Source organism: Balaenoptera physalus (assembly GCF_965194825.1).
Source record: "Balaenoptera physalus genome assembly, chromosome: 18".
Lineage (NCBI taxonomy): Eukaryota > Metazoa > Chordata > Mammalia > Artiodactyla > Balaenopteridae > Balaenoptera > Balaenoptera physalus.
The window spans coordinates 1,046,988-1,056,837 of record NC_138899.1 but is presented as its reverse complement, the minus strand read 5'-3'; the positions used below and the strand labels follow the sequence as shown (position 1 = coordinate 1,056,837).

General features: G+C 45.1%; 1 long non-coding RNA gene across 1 annotated transcript; it reads left to right on the top strand.

Moving 5' to 3' along the window:
• Positions 1-904: 904 nt before the first annotated feature.
• Positions 905-9,850, top strand: LOC309647537. Its single transcript, XR_014256156.1, has 3 exons — positions 905-1,566; positions 4,864-4,953; positions 7,446-9,850. It is a non-coding gene; the product is annotated as an uncharacterized lncRNA (long non-coding RNA).

The window sequence follows — 9,850 nt, the reverse complement described above, 5'->3', positions numbered from 1 at the left end:
TTTGTAGTCTCAGGGAAATGTACACTATTCCTGTAAGAGGAAGGGGGGGGGGGGAAAAAAAGAGCCCTAAAGGCCTAAAAATAAACTGCCTCTGCTAAGGCACGGACCTGAGTCCCCTCCAGGGGTTTGGCAGTTTGGTCTGTCTGCCATGTCAACTGTCCAGGGCTGGTTGTGCTCTGAACAAGTCAGCTCAAGAATTCACACTATATGTTTTACTTCCAAGCTTACCAGGGTGAAAAGGATCTTTTCATTAATATCAAGAAGAATACAGCCAAACTGAATCAGGCGTCTTATAAGTGGTGACCAAATGCACCTGAATAGTTTTCCATCTTGAATTTCTGTGAGAAAATATTTTAAACTTGGAGAGCCAATTAGTGAAAATAGGAGACTCTGAGAGCAGGATGGGAACGTCTGATTCCTATTTCTCTCCTTTTCATTTTGGAAGCATTATTTGTGGATCGCTTAGACTTGAAATGATCGCAGTGTGCTATTGACTAGAACGGCTTACAGGGATTTATTACCTTCCTCTGTGCACAGAACAAAATTCTATTCTCAGATACCATGTTTAAGCCCTTCATGCATGTCAGGTAAATATTTTCCAATCTGTCTTCTTAGACACTCCTCACAGTAATCAATATCCTTGTATTGATGTGGAAAAACTCAAGATTGTAAGCAGTTTTGCCAAAATCAGTTCAGCAATCTAGGAGAAGATGTGAACCTTTCAGACCCGTCCTTCAGCGGCTGCCGTCTGCCCGGCCTTGCACGGTAGAGAAGATTCCTCCAGATCCTTCTCAGGCATCCGTCGGAAGCTGCGCGCCATCCCACATGAGGGGGAGTGGGGGGACGGAGGGGACACAGCCAGACTCAGCCAGGCTCCGGCCCCGGCTGGGTGGGCCCTGTCCTGTCCCGTGACCTCTCTGAGCCTTTCTCCCAGCGGAATGGAGAGAGCCGTCTCAGCCCTGCCCCGCAGGGTGTTTGAGATCATTCACACGAAAGAACTTAACAATAAAAAACAGCATGGGAGAACTTAAGCATCCTGTAAACATAAGGCACATTTTATTGCTCTCGAGGTTTGACCTTGAAAATACAGGGTAATATCCCTGTGCTGTTTCAACTCCTGGAAAAAGAAAGAGTCATAGATTTATTTAATCACTCTCCTGAAATCAGAGGTTTTCTACAGTAGTAATAGTGAATTATCCTCAAAAAGACCCAAGAATTAATGTCTGGGCCGAGGGTTAGGGTGGGGAGCAGATAACATCTTCGCTGTCCTACAAAGCCCTGTATTCGGGACAACGCTGTATTTGTGAATCCTTCTATTTGTTGATTCATTAGAGAACAGTGGTCGGCTTTGATTTATTGGAGCTGAAGGACGCAGAGACTCAGGCTCTCCGCTTCTGTCAGCTCAGCCCCGAGGAGAGACGACAGCTGTGGGGCGGTCTGCTGTTCAGTCGTGATCGGCGGGGAGGGACCCCCTCCAGGCCCTGGACCGGGGCGTGGGGCTCCTCCCTGAAGCTCTGGGTCCCCCCAGGGGAAGACGGTCTCTTCCCTCTGATGGTTTACGTCAAGGTCGGGACAGCACGTGTGTTTCCACTGACCGAGGGACATGAGGCCCCTCCTGGGCTCAGCTGTCAGGTTTGGGGGCGGCGTCTGTTGACTAATTTTTTTTTTATTGTTTATTTATTTTTGGCTGCTTTATATATTTTGGGTCTTTGTTGCTGCACGCGGGCTTTCTCTAGTTGTGGCAAACGGGGGCTACTCTTCCTTGCAGTGTGCGGGCTTCTCATTGCCGTGGCTTCTCTTGTTGCGGAGTACGGGTTCTGGGCGTGTGGGCTCAGCAGTTGTGGCTCACAGGCTCTAGAGCGCAGGCTCAGTTGTTGTGGCGCACGGGCTTAGTTGCTCCGTGGCATGTGGGATCTTCCCGGACCAGGGCTCGAACCCGTGTCCCCTGCATTGGCAGGCGATTCTTAACCACTGCACCGCCAGAGAAGCCCCCTCACATTATATATTATGTGTATATACCTATATATTCCCCTAGCACATAACAGAAATATGGAGATATTGGGACCCCACGTGGGACTAGATTCACTAGTTTGAGATAATATATTTTATACTTGGAAATGAGAGAGAACATGATATTGTATTTACCTGATATTTTGTCTAAAAGTGACCACACACATGTGACAGGGATAGAAGGAAAAACTGGAGAGATGTGCTGTAATCTGCCTCTCCACTTTTACCCCTGCCCCCCTCCCTCTCCTGGACCCCCTGCCCCATCCTGGTCGCCCAGGGAGGCTGCAGTCCGCAGAGGCAAACAGGAGAAGGCGCAGAGGCTGGATCAGGAGACTTCAGCCCTTCAGCCCAACACCCTCACCAGCCTGAGATGAAATTAATTCACACGTGGTGTGAACACCCTCAAACAATTTAGAAAAGTCTCTGTAGCGCCCAAATTCCTACTCAGAGAAATATAAAGGAGAAACCAAGTGTAATTTATGATGAAATAATGCATATCTAAGAATGTAAATTCTCAGGTATGATCACAGGGCAAAACAGAAAGTACTCAGGTAAAGTAATCAGAGGCTCACTCACTTTAATGTATCAGTCTTTTTTTTTTCTTTTCTTTTCTTTGTTTTTTGGCCATGCCACGCAGCTTGTGGGATCTTAGTTCCTGAACCAGGGATTAAACCCAGGCCCTCGTCAGTGAAAACACGGAGCTCTAACCACTGGACCACAAGGGAATTCCCTAATGTATCAGTCTTGATGTTTAAAAAGTATGTTAAGAAGTGATACTGTTCAAAAAGTAGAGAACATGGCAAAACAGTGGTACAGGTGGACATGAGAATTTAAACCGCAAGTATATAGTCTGCATGTTAAAATCGCACACAAGTTCTTTGGGTTCCTATGTAACATGAGTGTCCAGGATCACTTTAAAGATGCCTCAAGGACCACTTCAGTTATGGTGACGACCAAGAGTGCCCCACGGAGTCCCAGAACACACCTGGGAGGCGCCACCGCTTCTGTGGTATGGAAACAGTCAGATGAACTAATATTAACCATCTTTCAAAAAAAAATAAATTAAACCCTGTTGGTTTTCTTAAAATTGGTTCCAGATAATTCTAGACTTAAACATGACAAAACCCCAAGCGATAAGGGTCATCAGTGTCCATAAATCTGGGTGATGTTACATCCGCCACCTTGACCTTTGATACTGCTATTTGGCCTTGAAAACGGGCTACGAGAGAGAAAAACTCTTTAGGATGATGAGTCGATTCTTGGCCAGGAGGTCAGTGTGAGCCAGGGATTCTCAGCCTCAACGCTGTCATTTCAGACCGAATAGGGTTTGGGTGTGAGGGCTGCTTGGTGCCTTGCAGGGCGCTAAGCAGCGTCCCAGCCTCCACCCACTGGGTGCCAGGAGCGAAGTCACGAGGCTCAAAACTGCAGGTCTTGTCAAATGTCCCCGGGGGATGGAGTCTGTCTGCAGGCTGAGGACAACGGGTGGGAGCCGTGTAACGTCCTCCTTTGGTCTCTGTTTAGCGCAGTTAGTGATTTTTTTAAAAAAAAAAGAGGGTATGTTACACAGAAACCTAACTCACCCTTCTTAGAGCAGGGTCAGATATTATTATACCAAGACCGTGAATGGATGGACCTAGAGTCTGTCCTACAGAGTGAAGCAAGTCAGAAAGGGAAAAACAAATACCGTATGCTAACACATATATGTGGAATCTGAAAAAATTGGTATAGAGGATCTTATTTACAAAGCAGAAATAGAGACACAGACGTAGAGAACAAACATACGGATATCAAGGGGGAAGTGGGGGTGGGATGAATTGGGAGACTGGGATTGACATATATACACTATTGATACTCTGTATAAAATAGATAACTAATGAGAACCTACTGTATAGCACAGGGAACTCTACTAGGTGCTCTGTGGTGACCTAAATGGGAAGGAAATCCAAAAAAGAGGGGATATGTATACGTATAGCTGGTTCACTTTGCTGTACAGCAGAAATTAACACAACATTGTAAAGCAACTATACTCCAAAAAAAAAAAAAAAAAAGACCGTGAAAATGTATCTCATTACTTCAAGAAAATTGACTGAGGAGCAATGCTTATTTTTCTTCCATTATTCCAGTTAAGATTGCCCCTTGTTTTGTATATGAATATAGCTAATATGAGTTGAGCTAGTAGGGTGAGGGTGTAGCTATTGTTTAGGACTTTCTCAACCAATGGGAACACCTCTCTACAGTACTGAAAGCACACGTGAGCCCTTCTGAATTTGACACTCAGATGCAGGTTTGATCAATGCCATCATAATGAAGACTAAAATGTGATTTTGTTTTCTTAAGAAACATTGGAACAATTTATCCCAACCAGTCAGGTTGTCAATATGAACAAAACTTACTGGAGAAAGATAATCACTAGCTCATGTAATACAAATTTAATTGATTTATTTTTATGATTAAAAAACGAGTGGACAATTTGTCAGAGTTAAATATTTGTAGTTCCAATTTTAAAATTCGAGCTCTCCTTTATGACTTTAAAGCTAAGCAGAGAGATGCACTTGAAGTTCTCTCAGATTACACCAGAAACAGCCCCGTGAGCCAGTAAAATACGTGGTGCTTAGTGTTTTGTGTTTTCCTGATTTTATCACTGTTTTTAAATTTTAAACTTAATTTGTACCTATACAGCTTTTCAGTTTATTCGAAAATACCTTCCCACTAATTTTATTTGTAAACGAAGCAGGTGACTTGATTATGCCACATTTAAGCTGCAGCATTTCCACATTAAGGGAAGAACCTGTGAAATGATATTGACAAGGCACTTTGCACCGCCTCATTTTTGTGTATTACCCCATTTTACAGGAAGGAAGCTGAGACACCCCCGAAACCCAGAGACGGCGTCCACAACGAAACCAAGCCACGAGGTCTTCCCACAGCTCTGAATGTGAGCAGGTGAGAAGGAGCCCCCAACAGCTAGGAAACCCACAAGGTGTCACTGTCTGTGGTTAAGACACGGAGGGAGGGCTGACAGCAGGGCTGCCGTGGCCGCAAGTCCCAACCAGAAGGCGCGGCAAGGCCAGCAGAGCAGGAGCCCAAACTCGGGAGGGTCTGCAGGTTCCGGTCCGGGTAGGCTGCCGTGTGAGCACAGCAGCCTCTGAAGCAGCAGATGTGGACCCCTGAGGCCAGAGCAGAGCTGAGAGGGGCGTCCGAAGGGAGCAGCACAGGACACCAGGGGCAAAAGCAGGAGAAGGCCCTGACGAGGAAGAGGCGCAGGCGGGTCTCAGGAAACAGGAAGCAGCTCTCAGGGGTTTTTTTCACTTTGTGAAAACAACAGTAGAAGTGAATAGAAAATGGACCTTTCTGCCAACGAGTTAGATAACTTAGATGAAATGGAAAATTTCCTAGAAAAACAGAAACTACTGAAAGTGGTTCATGAAGTTATAGAAAATCTGAATAGGCTTTTAACAAAGAGATTTAACTAGTAATTAAACGTTTTCCACAAAGAAAAGCCCCGACTCAGATGGCAACACTGGTGAATTCTACCAAATTTTAAGGAAGAATCAATACCAATCCTTTACAGACTCTTCCCAAAAACTAGAAGAGAGACACTTCCTAACTCATTCCATGAGACCAATGTTACCCTGGCACCGAAACCACTAAGACTGATCAGAAGAAGAAAAAAAAATAACTACAGACCAATATCCTTCATGAATATAAATGCAAAAGTCCTCAACAAAATACCAGCAAAGCACATCCAGCAACTTATAAAAAGGATTGTACACAGTGGCCAGGTGGCATTTATCCCATGAATGCAAGAGTGGTTCAACATGCAAAAATCGATGGATGTCATAGGTCACTTTACTAGAATAAAAGACAAAAACCACAGGGACATCTCCACTGACACAGAAAAAGCAACACTCTTTCATAATTAAAACAATAACAACAACCACACAACTTACCAAACTAGGAATAGAAGGGAACTTCTTCAATCTGATAAAGGCCACCTATGAAAAACTCAGAGTTAACATCATACTTAGTGGTAAAAGTCTGAAAGCTTTCCCTCTGAGATCAGGAACAAGACAAGGATGTCCACTTTTTGCCACTTGTATTCAACGTCGTAGTGGAGGTTCTCATGAGGGCAATTAGGTGAGAGAGAGAGAGAAAAGAAAAAAAAGGATAAAAGGTATCCATATTGGAAGGAAGAAGCAAAATTCTCTCCATGTTTGAAATTTCTGAAGAATCATCTGTATGGGGACGGGATGGGTGCAGGCACAAAAGGAAAAAGATTGACCGTGAGTTGATAGTTATTGAAGTTGGCTGATGGACACATTTTTTTCTCTAGTTTTACATATGTTTAAAACTTTGGATAATAAAGATTGTTTTAAAATCTTTATTGTTGTCACACTGGAAGAGGTGTTTTTTTAAGCGATGATAAATATTCCTAGAAATTTCAGTTATCTAGAAATCAAAAGGGGACAGAGGACATTTGGAAGGAACACCATTCCCTTGTTCTTTCTGAGCTGGCTGGCCCCAAGCGAGTGTCACCCTTAGGGTCTAAGGCTAGTGGGTAGCTTTACACCAGTCGAAATCCACCACTTTTTAGTTGCTCCACGTCTGTCGCAGGATGTCTTGTGGACCTATTTACTGATCCCGTTTATTAAGAGAAAACTCAGTATGAACTACTTACAACAAACACCTTTGTAAAGATCTATGTTATTTCCACTTTTCTCCAAGTCATTCTACCTTATGAATGATTCACACATTCATTCCCTCTCCTTTTCCCCTAATTAACCTGTAATTAGCAGAATTACCTCTTTAGGACCTCAGCTCACACGTCACTGTCCTCAGGGACCTCCTTCCAGGCTGGGTTGACAATCAGAGACTCTATCACTTTCCTTCGGAGACTTTAACCCAGGGTTTTACTGTGTGTTTGTTTTGAGCAGGAGGTGTGTTCATGGAAAGTTCAATGAACAATCAAGTTAAGAAGAAGAAAGGGAATTTTATTTGCGCCAAACTGAGGACTATGGCCCAGGAAGCAGAAGCTCTGAGACCTGTTCCGCCCGTTAGAAGTCGGAGGCACACTCATACACATTTCTGAGAAAAAGGCTCGTACATCAAAATGACATGTTGATATTTAATGAAGTTCACCAGGGACACATAGTCCAGGTGAGCACGTACAAAGGAACAGCAAATCACCATGACCCCTGCAGAGCTGGGAAAGAACGCTCTCCTTCTAAGAAGTGACATCACTAGTGTCAGGAGAAAGAAAAAAATCCATCCTATGGTCGAGCAGGCACTCCCACCTCTGAGGAGCTCTGGTTAATGCACGAGGCAGATGCACACAGCACATTAGGGACGGAGGGAGGTGGCCCAAACGGACACAGGGAGAATCTTATGTTCAATTTTTCTTGTCCTGCCTTAAAATATAAATTTTATCTCATCAGGGGATTGCTGACTGGACTACAGACTCGCCGAGCACAGGCCTGTATCTGTCTTCACCGGATGCGCCCCCAGACCCTAGGGCAGCACGGCACACATGGGTGCCACATATGTGGCTGTTGAACGTGACAATGGATGGTGCATAAAGTAATTAACGTTGTTATTTACCAATTCCTGGTCGATCATTATCTTAGACGTCATAATACAAAAAAATTGAAATTTTACACTTTTTCAGCAGCTTCTCAGTGTCTTTATAAAGTACATCAGATTTAGACATTTAAACTTACCTCTTTGGTTTGTGATCCGTCTGCTTTTCAGCTTTATTCAGTACACTCTTCAGGCTTCTTTTGATTATTTCATCAAAGTAGAATTCCATTCAGCCAGAACCATCATTGGTTCCTTTCTTACATCACTGTATGATTTTTGTATTTATTTATGTATTTAATTGATCTCTTACAAAAAGACGCTTATTGGGACATTGAACAGAACCTTAAAATCAAAGCATCCTCATTTGTTGTATTTATTTTATTAAATTGGTTTGAATTTAAGAGTTCTGTCTCAAATCCTCACTGAAGTTTCACTTCATTTGTAGTATTCCAGTAAGTTTACCAGAAGAAATAAAAATTTGTACTGCCATTCTGTGAGTGAGCACCAGAAGATGAAAACAGCTTCATGATTAATGCATGTAGTTTTTAACATAGCCAGACATCTGTGCTTTCTGTGGTCTGACAGTTTGTCAATAATGCATTAGTATTTGTTTGCATTCCCAATAAGTTGTACGACAGGAAAAGACACCAGAATTATAACCCACTTGTGTAGTCTAAGCTGCATGTCAGATGTGGATGTCCCCTCCTCTCCACCACCCCCCCCCCTTTTCTCCCCCATCCCACCCTATCCCATCCCATCCCATTCTTTGGCCATGTTTGCCAATCTTCCCTTTTCCAAAGTACCTATTTCACCACTGCATTCATTTATTTCCTTAAGATGAAAAGATCAGTCCTTTACAGTTCTTTAGTTTTCTTGTACTGTTCTGGCTGCACGTTCTGTATTCGGAGCCGATAGTTCACCCTAGGCCACCTGATGCAGTCTTCACAGCTGGTGTCTGTGCTGACGCCATTCTGCTTGTCAAACATTTTGAATTTCTCTCCAACTCCATTAAATGGCAAATGTTGCCCCTAAATGCAATCCTGATGGATTAACGGTCCTACTTTTTCAACGAAAACTGTCAGGCTGGGTCCAAGCCACCCTGGCTTGTGAGGAGGGGCGAAACTATTGCCCCAGACTTTGAGGGGCCGGAGGCGGCTGCTGGGTGCAGCGGGAAGGAGGGTGGGGTCACTCGGCTTCAATCAGCTCCCTGCTGGGATTCAGTAAACGCACAGGCTGGAATCAACAGAATCCAGATCGTTCTCTGAAAAGACGTAGGCATGTACAGAGCCCCTGTCATGTCGGCAGCGTCGTCCAGAGACCACTGCGGGTCAGGCTTTGGCATCCAAGGGCAGGTGTGATCTTCCAGTTAGAAAGGTACCTGTGGTCACGGGTCCCATGACACCTGCTGTACTGTGCAAGCCCCATGCTTGGCGCTCAGACGGAACATAAACAAAGAATAGCCTCTTACCTGAAGGACCTTACAAATTAGTTTGGGAAATAAGAGTAATCTATAAAATGACACTGTCCGTAGTCAGACAGAAAAGGATGAAATAATAGCAAACACATACTGGCACAGTTCCCAGAGCTTCACATGTGTTAATTCACGGATCCCACACTAAGCCACGAAGCAGGGATTGTCCTTTTCCCCCATTTTACAGACGAGACCCAGAGAGTGTGTGCGACCTTCCAAGGTGGCAGGCCCAGTGTTCAAGCACGACAGTCCTGTTTACACTGTGGAAGCTGAAGATGTGATGGGCAGCTGGACGGTAGAATCGGGGGGTAACTCCTCCTGGGCTCCGGGTAGGAATCACCCTCTCTCACGGGACAAAGGGAATTCACAGGAAGCATACAGGTCTCCCAGAACTGGAGGAGGCTGCGAGGCCAGGCTTAGAAAATTACCTGGCAGGAGACAGGCTGGGGGCGGGGACCACGGGTGGTGACACCACAGGGCGCCGGGCTGGGTGCCTCTGCCATGAGGGATCCCCTGCAGTGCTCCCTTTGCCTTCCGCTCGTGGGTTCCAGCATGAAAGTCGTGAGCGATGGGTGCACATGGACCCGGCAGCAGGTCGGGCAAGTCCCCCTCCCCATGCTGGGTCCCCGTAAGCGGTCCCCGCTCACCCGGGCACTGCAGCAGGAATGAGGTAGGGAACAACCTCTCAGGCCCTTCCTCATGGCTCAGATGTGCCCTGGTCATTACCGTGCGGGTGCGGCCACTGCAAAACCCACGGCAACACCTCCTTGTAGGAACTCACAAGAGAGGGCA